This window comes from Artemia sp. Qi Xiang Cuo, chromosome 6, assembly GCF_049724085.1.
Source record: "Artemia sp. Qi Xiang Cuo chromosome 6, ASM4972408v1, whole genome shotgun sequence".
NCBI classification, from domain to species: Eukaryota; Metazoa; Arthropoda; class Branchiopoda; order Anostraca; family Artemiidae; genus Artemia; species Artemia sp. Qi Xiang Cuo.
Genome location: NC_142799.1, coordinates 29,985,789 through 29,999,539, shown reverse-complemented (window position 1 = coordinate 29,999,539; position 13,751 = coordinate 29,985,789).

The following is a 13,751-nucleotide window of genomic DNA, read 5'->3' as shown; positions in this document are numbered from 1 at the left end:
GTTCATTAATCGTTGCTAATATGGTGTCTTATTTGTGTTGCAGGTGCGAGGTATGAACCCCAGAATGGCAGGAAATCAACTTAGCTTTGAAGAGTGGAAGTTTGTCCTGAAATGTTATTGGAAGACCGAAAACGCCATTGAAGTGCAAAGACGATTCAGAACGGAATTCTCAAGATCGCCACCAACGTGCCGGACCATTGCTCGCATCAAAGAGAAATTTGAAGCAGAGGGAACCGTTCAGAACGTCAACAAGAACCGTTCTGGACGACCGCGGACATCCAAGAGCCCAGGAAAAGAAGAGAAGGTGCAGGAAACACTTTTACGATCACCACAGAAATCACTTAGACAAACTGCTTGGGAAACAAACATCTCAAAAGATAGCGTCCATCGTATCATGAAGCGTGTGCACTGGAAATGCTACATTTCAACACCAATTCATGACCAACACGAAGCCGATACTGACCGGCAAGTTGAATTCTGTGAATGGTATCTGGCAAAATGTGCAGAAGATGCAGGGTTTCCACATAAAATTGTTTGGAGCCACGAGGCAACCGTTAAATTAAATAGCACTATTAATCACCATAATTGCACGTACTGGGCTCCTGTAAATCCTCATGTAACACTTGAACACCATGTCAACTTGCCAGGAGTAACAGTGTGGTGTGGTATATCTGCACTGGGCATCATAGGGCCATTTTTTATTAACGGAACGGTCACTGGTGAGAGCTACCTTAACTTGCTTCAGGAGTTTGCTGGTCTACATATTTCTGAGATGTTAGGTGATGACGGCGAAATTTACTTTCAGCAAGATGGTGCACCTCCCCACTACCATCGCAATTTGCAAGCTCACCTCGCTGCAACTATTCCAGACACATGGATGGACCAAAGGGGTGCCATTGAATATCTTGCACGTTCCCCGGACCTCACGCCCTTGGACTTCTTTTTGTGGGGATATGTCAAAGACAAAGTTTATCGCACCAAACCAAGAACAATTGAAGCTTTGGAAATGGAAATTGAAGGACAATGTCACGATATTCCTAATGATGTAATGGGATCAATTCTCAAAAAAAAACATCAAAATTTTCCAATTAAAGTTACCCAAGTAAAAATAAAACCACCCAAAATATGAACCCAAAATATGAACCTGAAGAATTCAAGTAACCTACAAATCGAGCAAGACTCAAGCGTTCAATTTAACATAGTGAAACAAATGTATCTAATGTAAACATACATTGTAATAATCTTACTCACAGAATATCTAATAAATAAAGCCGCCTTTGTGTCGCCAAGGTATGCAATAAATATCAGTTTGACCAAATCTTATATGACAGGTGACTAACAATGTAATATAAATCTTAAGAGCTCGAAATACCAAACTATCAAGAGGGTAAAATTTATTATACAAAAAAAATAGTCACTCGAGATGCAAAATATCTTTGTATAATCTAATTGCATTGTTCTGGAAACTAAGTTTAGAACTATGTATCTCAATGTAATTAAATCGTATTATCCTTTACCAACTTTCACAGAAATAAATTATAAGTCTTCTGGAAACTAAGTGACACCCTGCTAGCAAAATGTTACAGTGTAAAACTTTGTTTCGTTACGAAGAATTCCAAAGTGATATCTAAAAAGTTATAGATTGTAATTAAAGTTACAATGTAAAACTTTGTTTTGTTAGAAAAATTCCAAAGTGATATCTTAAAAGTCATAAACTTTAATTAAACCCAAGTAGCCCATTGGTGTATACCCATCCAATAGTAATATAGGACAAATAGTGGAACCAATAGCAACTGTAAAATATACTTGTTAGTAACGCCCGAATGTAACCTCTGGCGAAATTGGAAAGAGTAGATAGCTAGAACTTAGCAATTTTTGCGCCAGTCTAGCCTGGGAGAGACTACTATGAATTTCATTGTGAGATTGTCTTATGCGAGTTTATTTTGCAGTCTATATTAGAGTAAACTTTTGATGAAAACTTATTACCAGTGTTATTGAACTGTTATTTGTATTGTCCTAGATGAACAATTTTGTCTTAGTGTATTTGTACTGCAATGTGTCTTTGATATTACCACCAAACTCTGTGACGATTATGTGAGTAAAAATAAACACATTACTTTCTTATTTTATTCTCTCTATGTTAGTATTTCTCAAAGTAGATAGTCCTTGTGGTTCCACTCGCTCTCAAGGGAACCTGAAGCTTTTCAATCTGATTTCGGCTCAGTATGGCCGTTAATATAAGCCCCCTATTGAACTGTTAATTTAAGCTCCCCCCACACGAAGTTCCGTCTCCACTCAGGTAAGCCACTCGCGAACTGTCAACTAAGAATTTAACTAAATTTCCCCATTGAATTAAGCAATTGAAATTTCTCATATGAGGAAACACCAGAAAATATAAGAATCAATAACTTTTCAGTTAAAACCCCCCCATTAGAATATTTTATTGAAAACACCCATTGGAAACTTTTTTATTAAACCCCCCCCATTAGAATTGGCGCGGTTCGGTTTAAAGGAGCAAAACACAAGGACAAAATTTTCTACAAAGAAAAAAATTATTGAGAAATATTACACATAGGAAAAGTGCAATTTTTTATGCATGCTTTGAAGTGCAATAGTTTGTGCATGCTTTGAAGTGCAATATTTTGTGCATGCTTTGAAGTGAATTATTTTGTTAGGCCTAAGTCCCCTTAAAACAGTAACAAAAATATAATTTAGACGCGTCAAAATTGAGTTATATAAAAAAAAAAATAAAACCAGTGCCGAATTTTAATTTATTTAAAAAAAATAAAACAAAATGTCGTTAGATCAAAACGAACAATTGTTAAAGCAAAAACTCATTGCCAAAACTGTAGAAATGTCAATATCGCTTCCTTCATATAACGGTGATTCAGATATAGATGAATTCATTATCCAATTAAATCAATTCGTAGAAGTAACTCAAACGGACTTAAAATCATTAGTAGGCATGCGGTTAATAAGACTTAAGGGGCAAGCACTAACATTCTTAAAACAAATAGAAAGTACAATAGGGGAAGATAACAACCTTCTAATAAACTCAATTGAAAAATTGCTAAAAGCTTTCCGAGAAAGATTTGTTGAAACCAGTTCAACACACAAATTAAAGCATGGTACGGTATGTTTCGACGAAACACAAAATGTTAGGGAATACCTACACAAAGTAATGGTATCTATTGAAGCTAAATACGGAAAAGAGCCTGGTCCTTTATACGATAAATTGTACTTAATGCTTTCATGCAAGGATTAAGCCCCAAACTATACCGAATGTTAATATCAAAAAATATTCAAACATTAGAGCTAGCAGTTCAGGAAGTAGAGAGGATGATTGAAATTGACTCGATTGTGGCAAATCACAATAAGTCAAGAATACATAATGTAGAAAGTTCAACTCCGGGACGATCACGAGGGATTTCCCCAGGATTTTTTTCGAGAGATAATTCACCCAAACCGAACCAAAATAGGTCTCCAACCCCTACGAGGCAAAGAATGGTACGTTTTGTACCCACGAATACAACAAACTACGCACATAACCCCCCAATTATATGCTACGCATGTAATAAACAAGGACATATCGCAAGGGAATGCCGTACTAAAAATAACTTTGCAGCAGCAACCCTCAGTTTTGGTAATCGTTTGTTCGGGAGAACAAACTCAAATGCCAACGGGTCAGGAAGCTATAGGAGTAACCCCCCACGTCTCCCATCGTTCCGCAGCCCGTACCAACAAGGATTTGTGTATTCAAATTCTTCCCAATATACGCCTCCCCAACCCTATTCAAATCTTTCCCTCAACCGACAAAATAATTATCGGTTCCCCAACCCAAATACGCGACAAAACATGTACCAATTTAATTCAAGGACAGTATATCCGACTAGATTTAACCGGAATACGGGCGATAACAGAGGATATTTTTTCCCGGCGGGACATGAAAGATTTTTTTCTGGAAATGAAAGAAATTTTTCATCAATAGAAAACGAACAAATGCCGCGAGTCGTCGGCTCAAGAAACCCTAACCCACGCAATTATGCGTGGCAACCAAGACCATCAAATGTCAATCAACTGGGAACTTCCCTAGCAAGTGAAATTCCCACCGAATCCCAATGTCAAACCCCAACCTATCAAATAAGTGCACAGGGAAAGAATTAGGCCCCCAAGAAAATTAACCGGGACCCTGGAGGCCAGTATTCTTTATAGGTCCCTTCCAGTAATTGTACCTTCCTTAAGTGATAATAATGACATATTACCTATATTAAATAATTTTAGTGTCGTAAGCATTGATTTTAAAGCGTTAATATACTCTGGGGCATCAGCTAACATAATAAATTCGAACGTATTTAATAGACTACCAGTATATATTAAGCGACGGAAAAATTTCAATATTCCCAGTTTAACTAGTGTCACAGGTCATAGGCTGGAAGCCATAGGCTCCATACGTTGAGATGTGACAAAAGATAACAGAATCTTCCCTACAAACTTCATAATATGAAAGAACTTCCCATATGAGGCTATAATCGGTGCTAATTTTCTAAAATCTAATAAAGTATTATTAGATACAGCAAACAACAGACTCGTGTATTCATACGATCCTATTCTCCAACGCGTGGAAAGATGGGGAAGCAACAGTGACAATAGAATTAAGTCTTTTGTGCCCCTATGTCTCGTCTTGTGGGAGAAAATCAAGCAGCAAATGGGTCGAGTCAGTAAAAGCAAAAATAGGAAAAATGCAGGAGTATAGACAAACAGAAATAAAGAAAATAGCTGAATTATGGAATAAAATAATAAATCTAAGTACTATTGTAAGGGGACAGGACTTGGATTTACCCCTACAACCAACCCCAAAAGCGGAAGACCTGAGGCAACCAAGCGCTAACCTTAACCTAATAGAAAATGAATTGAAAGAAAAGTACTATGGGTTCGCGGTACATAAAACAAAATCCCCCCAAAAACGATGCAAAGAATTCAAATCTCACAAATGGTCACCCCCGTAAATGACAATCCCGAAATTTGGTTTGCATCCCCGTGTAAAGAAATCCCAGAGAATCTGTTTTGTGAGGAACAGATCATTTCATATGATAAAGGAGAAGGTTTTATTTGATTGACTAACACACACGAAAACGATACGATTACGTTAAAAAAGGGAACATGCCTCGTTGAAATACAAGTGATTTCTGAGCACGAGCTAAACAAATGCAAAAGCTTCGAGAAAACATTAGTTAATAGTATTGATGTCAGTAATCCAAAGAAAAGGTACACACTAACAAAATCCCAATTTTTGGAAAAATTTAAATTAGACCATATTCAAGATACGGAATTAAAATAAAAGTTATGTGTGTTGCTCTGGAATATTAGAGATATTTTTTCCACATGTGAGGAAGATATTGGATTGATACCGTTCTATGAACACTCTATCCAAACCACAGGGTTGCCTGTAGCTAAACAGCCCTATCGCATCCCTCATCCCTACAAAGATTGGTTAAAAAACAAAATCCGCGAATTAGTAAGAAACAATATTATACGGCCAAGTATAAGCCCGTATTCAGCCCCCGTTATACTAGTGCCAAAAAAGAACAAGGACCTTAGGCTTGTAGTAGATTATAGAGCCTTAAATAAACAGGTAGTTAGTGACAAATTTCCCCTGCCCCGAATTGATGAAATCCTAGACTCCATTTCAACCAAAAATAAAATTTTTACATCTCTTGACCTCACGCAAGGTTATCATCAGGTTAAGATAGCAGAAAAGGACGTCTATAAAACGGCCTGTTCAACGACAGAATTTGGCTCTTATGAGTATTTGAGAGTACCATTCGGACTCAAAACCAGTTCAAGTGCATTATGTAGACCTCTGTTACACTTATTACGAGGTATAGAAAATATTATCCATTTCGTGGATGATGTGATTTTTGTGGGAGAAACACCAGAGGATCATTTAAATACATTAGCCAAAGTTTTTGAAAAATTCAGAGAGGGTAATCTAAAATGTAGACCTGAAAAAGTAAATCTACTTCAATCCGAAATAAAATTCTTGGAAATGATAGTGACGCAAGGCCAATTATCACCAGACCCCGAAAAAATAAAATGCGTAGAAAACCTCAAACCGCCAAAAACTATGAAACAACTAAGAGGCATCATTGGTTTCACCAGTTATTTTAGGAAATTTATACGAAACTACGCACAAATCGCAAAACCCCTAACAGATCTAACTAAAGGGACTTCCCAAAATATTACCTGGTGGCAGGAAGCTCAAACTTCCTTGGATACCCTCAAGAAAGCTCTTACTTCGGAACCAATCTTTTCGCTGCCAGACTTTGAAAAGGGACAATTGGTGGTTACCACGGATGCTTCAGCTCTAGGCATTGGTGCGATACTTTCCCAATTAATCCCCATGGAAGACTATCCTAAACCCCAGGAGGAACCCCCTCGGTATATAGAGAAGGTTATAGGCTATTCAAGCAGAACTTTAACCAAAGGTAAAAGTAGTTATACAGCAACGACTTTGGAATTACTATCTATAATTTACCATTTAGACAAGTTTAGACATTATTTGATAGGCCGAAAATTTAAATTGCGCTCGGACCATAAAAGTTTACAGTACCTAAGTACATTTAAAAATCCAACTGGAATTTTAGCGAGATGGATGATGAAAATCCAAGATCTGAATTACGAATTTGAACATATGACCGGTAAACAAAATGCCCCTTGCGATTACCTGAGTAGATACTCAGGTAATCAGGTAATCAGGAGAATAACTCTTCAGACAATGAAACTAAACAAATAAATGCCATTAATCCCAGTGAACAAAAACTCAAGAAGAATAAACCAAAAATCCTAACAGAAGAAAACGAAATTACTCATAGCCCCTTATCCCTAGCTAACATTAAAAGAAACCAAGTTAAAGGTGAAATGTGTTTGACTCTCATTAACTATTTTGTGAATTCTGATAATCTCCCTGATAAGTTCAAAGCCCTGAGACGGGAAATAGACAATTTTTATTACGATTTCGACGAGGAAATCCTTTGCAGGATAGTAACAGGCGAAACAAATAGAAATCAAACCTTAATAGTCCCAGTACTACCTCAAAGCCTAATAATACCTGCCTTTGAATATTTCCATTCTGATATAGGTGGGCACTTAGGAATAACCAAAACATTTCACAAGTTAAAACTGTATTTTTATATACCATCAGTGTTAACAAAGCTTAAGGATTTTATAAGTACATGTGAAGCGTGTAATTTAAGGAAAAATCCCCAAACGTACCCTAATCCCACGATGGGAAGAGTGCCAGTAGCAAGATTTACTTTCGATATCCTTTCATTTGACCTATATGGTATGAGCGAAGGACTATCTGTCTATAATATAGCTCATATGTCCGTTCTTTCAATAAAAGACAATTTCACCGGCTTCAATTTTTCCAAGTTTCGGGAAAACGACGATACATACACCATGACTAATGTATTGTACGAAAGATTTTGAGGATTTGGTATTCCTGGTCGGATCATTAGTGACATTGGACCTAAATTTTTCTCTATGTTAACACAAAGTTTAATGAACTTCTTAAAAATAGAAAAATTATTAACCTCCCCCGACCATCCCCAAGCTAATGGAAAAATTGAAAATAGGCACAAAGTATTCTCCAATGTCTTGAGTATTTGTACAAAAGACAATCGAAACGATTGGGATCTGTATGTACCTTACTTAACCAATGTAATTAATACCGCTTATTCAGAAACGACTACAGAAAGTCCATTTTTTTCTTTTATTCGGACGCAATTTTAAAATACCTTATCAGGAAATTATAGAGTCCAGAGAATATTACAATAATACCGAGGACTATAAGAAAGATTTTATAAATAGGATGAGAAAAACCTAAAAAATAGTTAGACAAGAGTTAGAAAAATGTAAGATGAACCAAGAGTTGAGAAACGAGTCCAAAATCAAAGGAAATATAACTTTTAAAGTGGGAGATTGTGTGTATCTAAAAAATGAGGCAAAGCTAGAAGGCAAGAAACTTTCCAATAAATACTCGGAACCCTACAGAATAATCAAAAAATACGACAATGATTTTACTTTTAAAATGATAAACCCTGAAAACGGGAGAACATACAAGGCACATTTTAGCCGCATAAAAGGTGCCAAATACCCAGTTAAGTGGGCACCCGAACCCTCACCTTCAGATTCATCAAACGCGGAAAACGAGTTCCCTAAGTCCAGACTAGCCGAGTTAAAACCTTTCAATTTCAAACAAAACTACTTCGAGAACCATAGAGAAGAGGAAGATTTCGAAGAATTTTTGGCCATGAAAAACCTAGTCATCCCTAAAAGAAAATCCTTAATACCTGTACCAATAAGAACGCCAAAGAGCCCAAATTGTTCATCTTCAGAAGGTTCGGAGGAATTAGATTATACGTTGTCCCCAAAGACCCAATTTTTCCCCGATAGAATTTCAACCCCATGTCCCCCCAAAATATTCCCTGATGAAATGGTATCCCCAGCAACCCTGATTGAAAGACCCCTATCGTTAAAGGATGAATTAAACAGAGCAATGGAAACCCCGGGTGCAAAAATAAGGAAGACTCCACCCAGGGATACAAATAAAGAAAATACGAAAAGTTTGAGAGAATCCATGAACACTATTAATTACCCTATAAAAACAAGGCAAAGCACCTTGCCTTGGAACCAGGAACACCCCGAAGATGAAAATCTAAGACAATACCATCACATAACGGTATCCAAAGTAAAACCCAAGGAATCTCACTCCTGGAAACACACCATGCTACGAAATATACCTCCCCCCCCCCCCCGAAGATATGGCATTCAAGCAATGGAGACACTCCCCAAAAATATTTGACTCCTCCCAGAACTCCTAAGAATCTTTTAACTCCCCCGAAACAGGACTTCAGCATGAGGAAATTGAAAATAAACCCTCTACCTCAAAAGAAGATGAAATATATGAAGCAAGGGCAGGTGACACTCCGAAATTACTAAGGACCACCCTAGAAGGCCCTAATGATGAATCCTCAGGAACTAGTTCTACTGAATCCGACGATGAGTCCCAAGACACACAAAAACAAAAACCAATTTCGGCTACCGCGCAAGCAAAACAAGCTAAGGCAAGGGGTCAAAAATTTCTATTAAAACAGTACAAGAAATTTGACCTAATCTCTATGGGAAAGTCAAAAAAGAGTAAAACGCAGAAACTGAACAAGAGGTTACCACGAAATCGGGCAGAATAATTAAAAAACCAGATAAATGGAAATACGTCTTGGGACCAGATACCCAAAAAAAAAACTCATAAAATAACATGAAATCAAAACGAGCAGTTTGAAAAAAAAAACCTTCAAAACAGGAGTATATGAATAAGACATTACAATGAAAGTCACCCATAAAAGGTCGAAAGAAATTAATAGTTAATTTTTCCAGATAAACTGAACCCCGGCTTGATAAAAAACACCGAATATAGAAGAAGAACAAGAATTGTTCAACCCCTCCTCCAAATAACTAGTGTAACCCCGTTACAGATAGAACAAATATGGATCAGCTATTTCAGATACGATCGAAACTCCTAGAAGCATCAGCCCAATTGATAACAGAAAAATTAAAAATTGAGAATATGATAGAAACCATACTTAAATCCCTTAGCGAGGTTAAGGCATCCCAAGAAAAAATGAACAAGAAAATAAATGAGATCTTAGTAACTAAACAAATAGATAAATTAATTGAGGCCCAGTTTATTGAGGTGAAAGAACAAGCCGCCAAAATCCAGAATGAAATGGAATCAATAAGTGACGCCACGCTTATCGAGGGATATAATTATCCCGACCAGATCCTAAAATTACAAGTATGATACGATAAAATGCAGGAAATTGGTAAAAAAGTACAAGAGTATAAAAATAGTACTGTTTTATCCGCGACAATGGCAATACAAGAATTCCTGGCACCCCAGAGAACAAAGATCCTAGACTTGCAGCATAAATATGACCACTTAAAAGCACAAAAAGAAATAATTAAGCTACAACAGAACAGCTTAGAGAAACAACTAAAGGAAAATCAAGCCGAAATCACCAAAGAATTAAAAAAACAAAGAGATTTCTGCTCCAATTTAGAGAAGATGGTCGCAACGTATTTTACAGTTGAAATTGACCTACCCCTTAGTCCGCATTTGGAAAATGTTCTTACTAATAATTACAACGAAGGACCATCACAACCCGTGTATTTTGTAATCCCAAACCAAGCCCGCCATAATATAAAACCCCAAGTGGAAACTATTCAACAGGATCCTCCATCGGATAATAACATAATTATGAGGACCCAACACCTTGACGCCCAAGAGAATGATACTACGGGTCAAGATTCCTCAGAAGTCTCTGCACCACAAGGAACACCCTAAACACAATTATTACCAGAAGAAACGGAAAACTAAGGAATATCAAACATGCGAATTAATTGAACTCAAAAGAAAGAGGTAAAAAATCCCGTTTCTCGTTAAAAAAAAAAATTAAGACAGTAAGGAGGTTACATTTTGGAGAATATAATGTTTAGCGATAAAATATAGTGAATAACCTAATAATTACTATATTTCTACTAGCCCCAAAAATAGTATTTCCCTAATTTCACAAAAAAATATATTACAAATTCAGTCAAAGGAGAAAGTGCGGTATATAGCCATCTTAGCTTCACCCGGGACAGGTAAACATCACCTAGGGTAGCCCCCGGAGTAGGTGAAGCCCAAGGATTACAGGGGATTGCTTGGTGAGAAGACTTATCTCAGGACATGAGGATTAAGTCTGTGTCCTAGGTTCGGTCGTCTATCAATCCATAATCCCAAACCACGATAATTCAAAAATTATTTTTAATTTTAATGAAGTATTCAGATTGGTGCTTGAATACTCAACTTGGCAACCGGTCCGGGGAGCCTTCGGTGTGTCGAGCCTCCAAAGGCTTGATTGTATGTATTTGGATGTTCGATAAGCCGAGAGTTCCTTCAGGATGAGTTCTACTTTTTCTGAAATCTATTTTATGGGATATTTCATTCAAAAACTGTCATGGCAATGACTTAGTCAAACACGGAATTCCACAATGTACCAAATTTAATCACAAGAAAAGATGACCGGAAATACAGACACCCAAACTTACCGTAAAAGTTATAAAATACCAGACAATCTAAAATATTCATTCTAAAATATTCACGCCAAAATAAAGTATATATATGGGCGAGCTGTTATCGCATTAATTACCCAACTGAGAAACAGGTAGTTACAAAAACAGGTAATTAGCAGTAATGCAACGATAAAGCATTTATGTATGTATGTGTATGAGTGGATATATATGTATATGTATATATATATATATATATATACATGTAAGGGTAGTACCGATGCGAGGCATGATTTACCTGCATATAGGGATACAATAATTAACCGAATTATAGATATAGGGTCTCTGTAAATGTAAATAACAGAAGCAGGCCTGACTAATCTTTCAAAAAACTGTCCATATAAGCATATTAAAAGAAAAAAAAATCAGTTCCAAAAATCTGTTCCAAGACATTCAAGTCAATATATGAACTGAAGATTTTGCAAAAAATTAACCAATTGATAATAGTTACAAATAAAATTGTGTTTTTTTTCTTGGTAATATAGTGAACATTTAATCCGCATATGGGATGTGTGGTGGTATGAAGATTGGGTTATCAAGAGAAGACCATCCTTTACCAGCAAAAAAAGTTCATCTGAGCCTTTAAATAAATTCAATTACTTAAACCAACCCTACAAGTCGCTAAGAAAAAATAAATTGCCTTCTCGCCAATTTTTCTAAGCAAATACCAGTTCGGTCAATGTTAAGGAATAATTATGCAATGCGAGTAACCCTTGTAAAGCGTTGATACGAGAATAAATTAACAATCATGATTCCAAACGTAATTGAAACCACTAAAATTTATCGTGGTATAGTCAGATCACCTAAGCATAATGTCCTCGAGTTAAGCTACTTTCACTTCACAACCTTTTATTAACAAAAAAATATAATTGACCCGTGTACCGTTGTGAACTCTGAGCTGATTAAATACCTGTGATTAATAGTCCTTTTGCCCAAAAATATAGTTTGATCTCAAAAGTTAATACTTTTGATGTATCCTTAACCATATGATTGATCATATATTGATTACAGATTGGTGTGTTATAAGCCAAAATAAGTAAAATAATATACAAGTCCGTTCCATAACCTAAATGAACAAAGGAAATTAATTGCTAGAGAATTGACGCAGAACAAAACTTTAGCAACGCTGAAATGTAAAAATAAGCTAAAATTGTAGAATTTTAAACGCCGGTCTTGGTTCATAAATTTTGACCTATAGAAATGCGATATAATCCTTAATAGGAGGCATATCCGCAGATACAAACAAAACCTCGAGGGCAGCGTAATTCTTTAGTCAAAAAAGGCCCCACAAATATAAAAAACATACGAAAACCTAAAAAGAGAAAATTTTTATGGCCTAGCCTATTGAACAATTTGTTTAGTTGAATTTCTTTGGTGGCATAGTCGAATGCTAATTAGCATATCTTTAAGCCAAGTGTGACAAAACCATAAATAAAATTATTTCGATAAATGATCCCTGTAATATAGTAGTTAATCACGTATCATTCGTGCAAATTAAACAGTCTCGAAAGACAATGTAAACCTTCCTTAAATAAAAAAAAAATACGTAAAATAAGTTAACAAAATTCTAAGATGTCGTACCTATGAATCGCAAATAAGACAAAACTAAAGCGAAAAAAAAGGACAGATATTGATTAATTTTTTCAATTCTCGATGGACCTCTATCAAGGAAGTATTTTGCTAACAAAAATCAAGGTACCGTAAACTAAATTTGCAACCAACGTTTAAGCTAATTAACCCAGTAATTGTATAATCGCTAGCAAAAACAACGGAACGGATACGACCGCTAAGCAAAGGGCAAAATAATCTGAAAAAAAATTTGCTATTGTATCAATAATCTTAGCCAAAATCACCTTAAAATGAATGGTAGCGATGAAAAATAAAACCGCGCAACTAAAATAACAAGGGACTACCCTAAGAAGATATGAATAAACAAAAAAAAAACTTTCTAGGCCAGAAGGTTACCTAATTTTCAGGGTAATTACAAGCCTATAAGTCAGATACAAGATTCACCTCAAGTAAGACCATTCGCCTACAATCCAGGGATCAGTTATATGCTATATGCATATATAAAATACTCACTTTACTAAAATTATTTAACTCCTAAAATATCATAAATTGCGGAGAAAGAAAATGAACACAATATTTAAAGAAAAAAAAGTGGCAATGTGCAGTTAGGTTAATGTCTATTTGACAATAGCAGATATATTTTGTTTCAGAAATAGGCCTTAAAGAAAAAATAACGAAAGCCTTTGAAAACAAATAGCGCTGTAGTTACCTATAGATTAAGACAAGTTTTAGCCTAACTCTCGAGAAATTGCAAACATAGCATTCCTTTTGCAAAAATGAAAGAAAATGAGACTAATATAATTCTGCCAAAGTTCGGACCGATAACCAAAATTATTCACAGACCAATTAATGCAACAATTAACCAATTAAGGTAAAACGAAGAAAATTCTTGAAAAAATTATCGCAAGTCATAAATGCACCTATAACAAAACAGTACTTAATAATTTTTACTAACTTTATAAAACAGTCACGACATCAGGTCCCATAGAATCCTTAATCCCCCTAATAAGAAA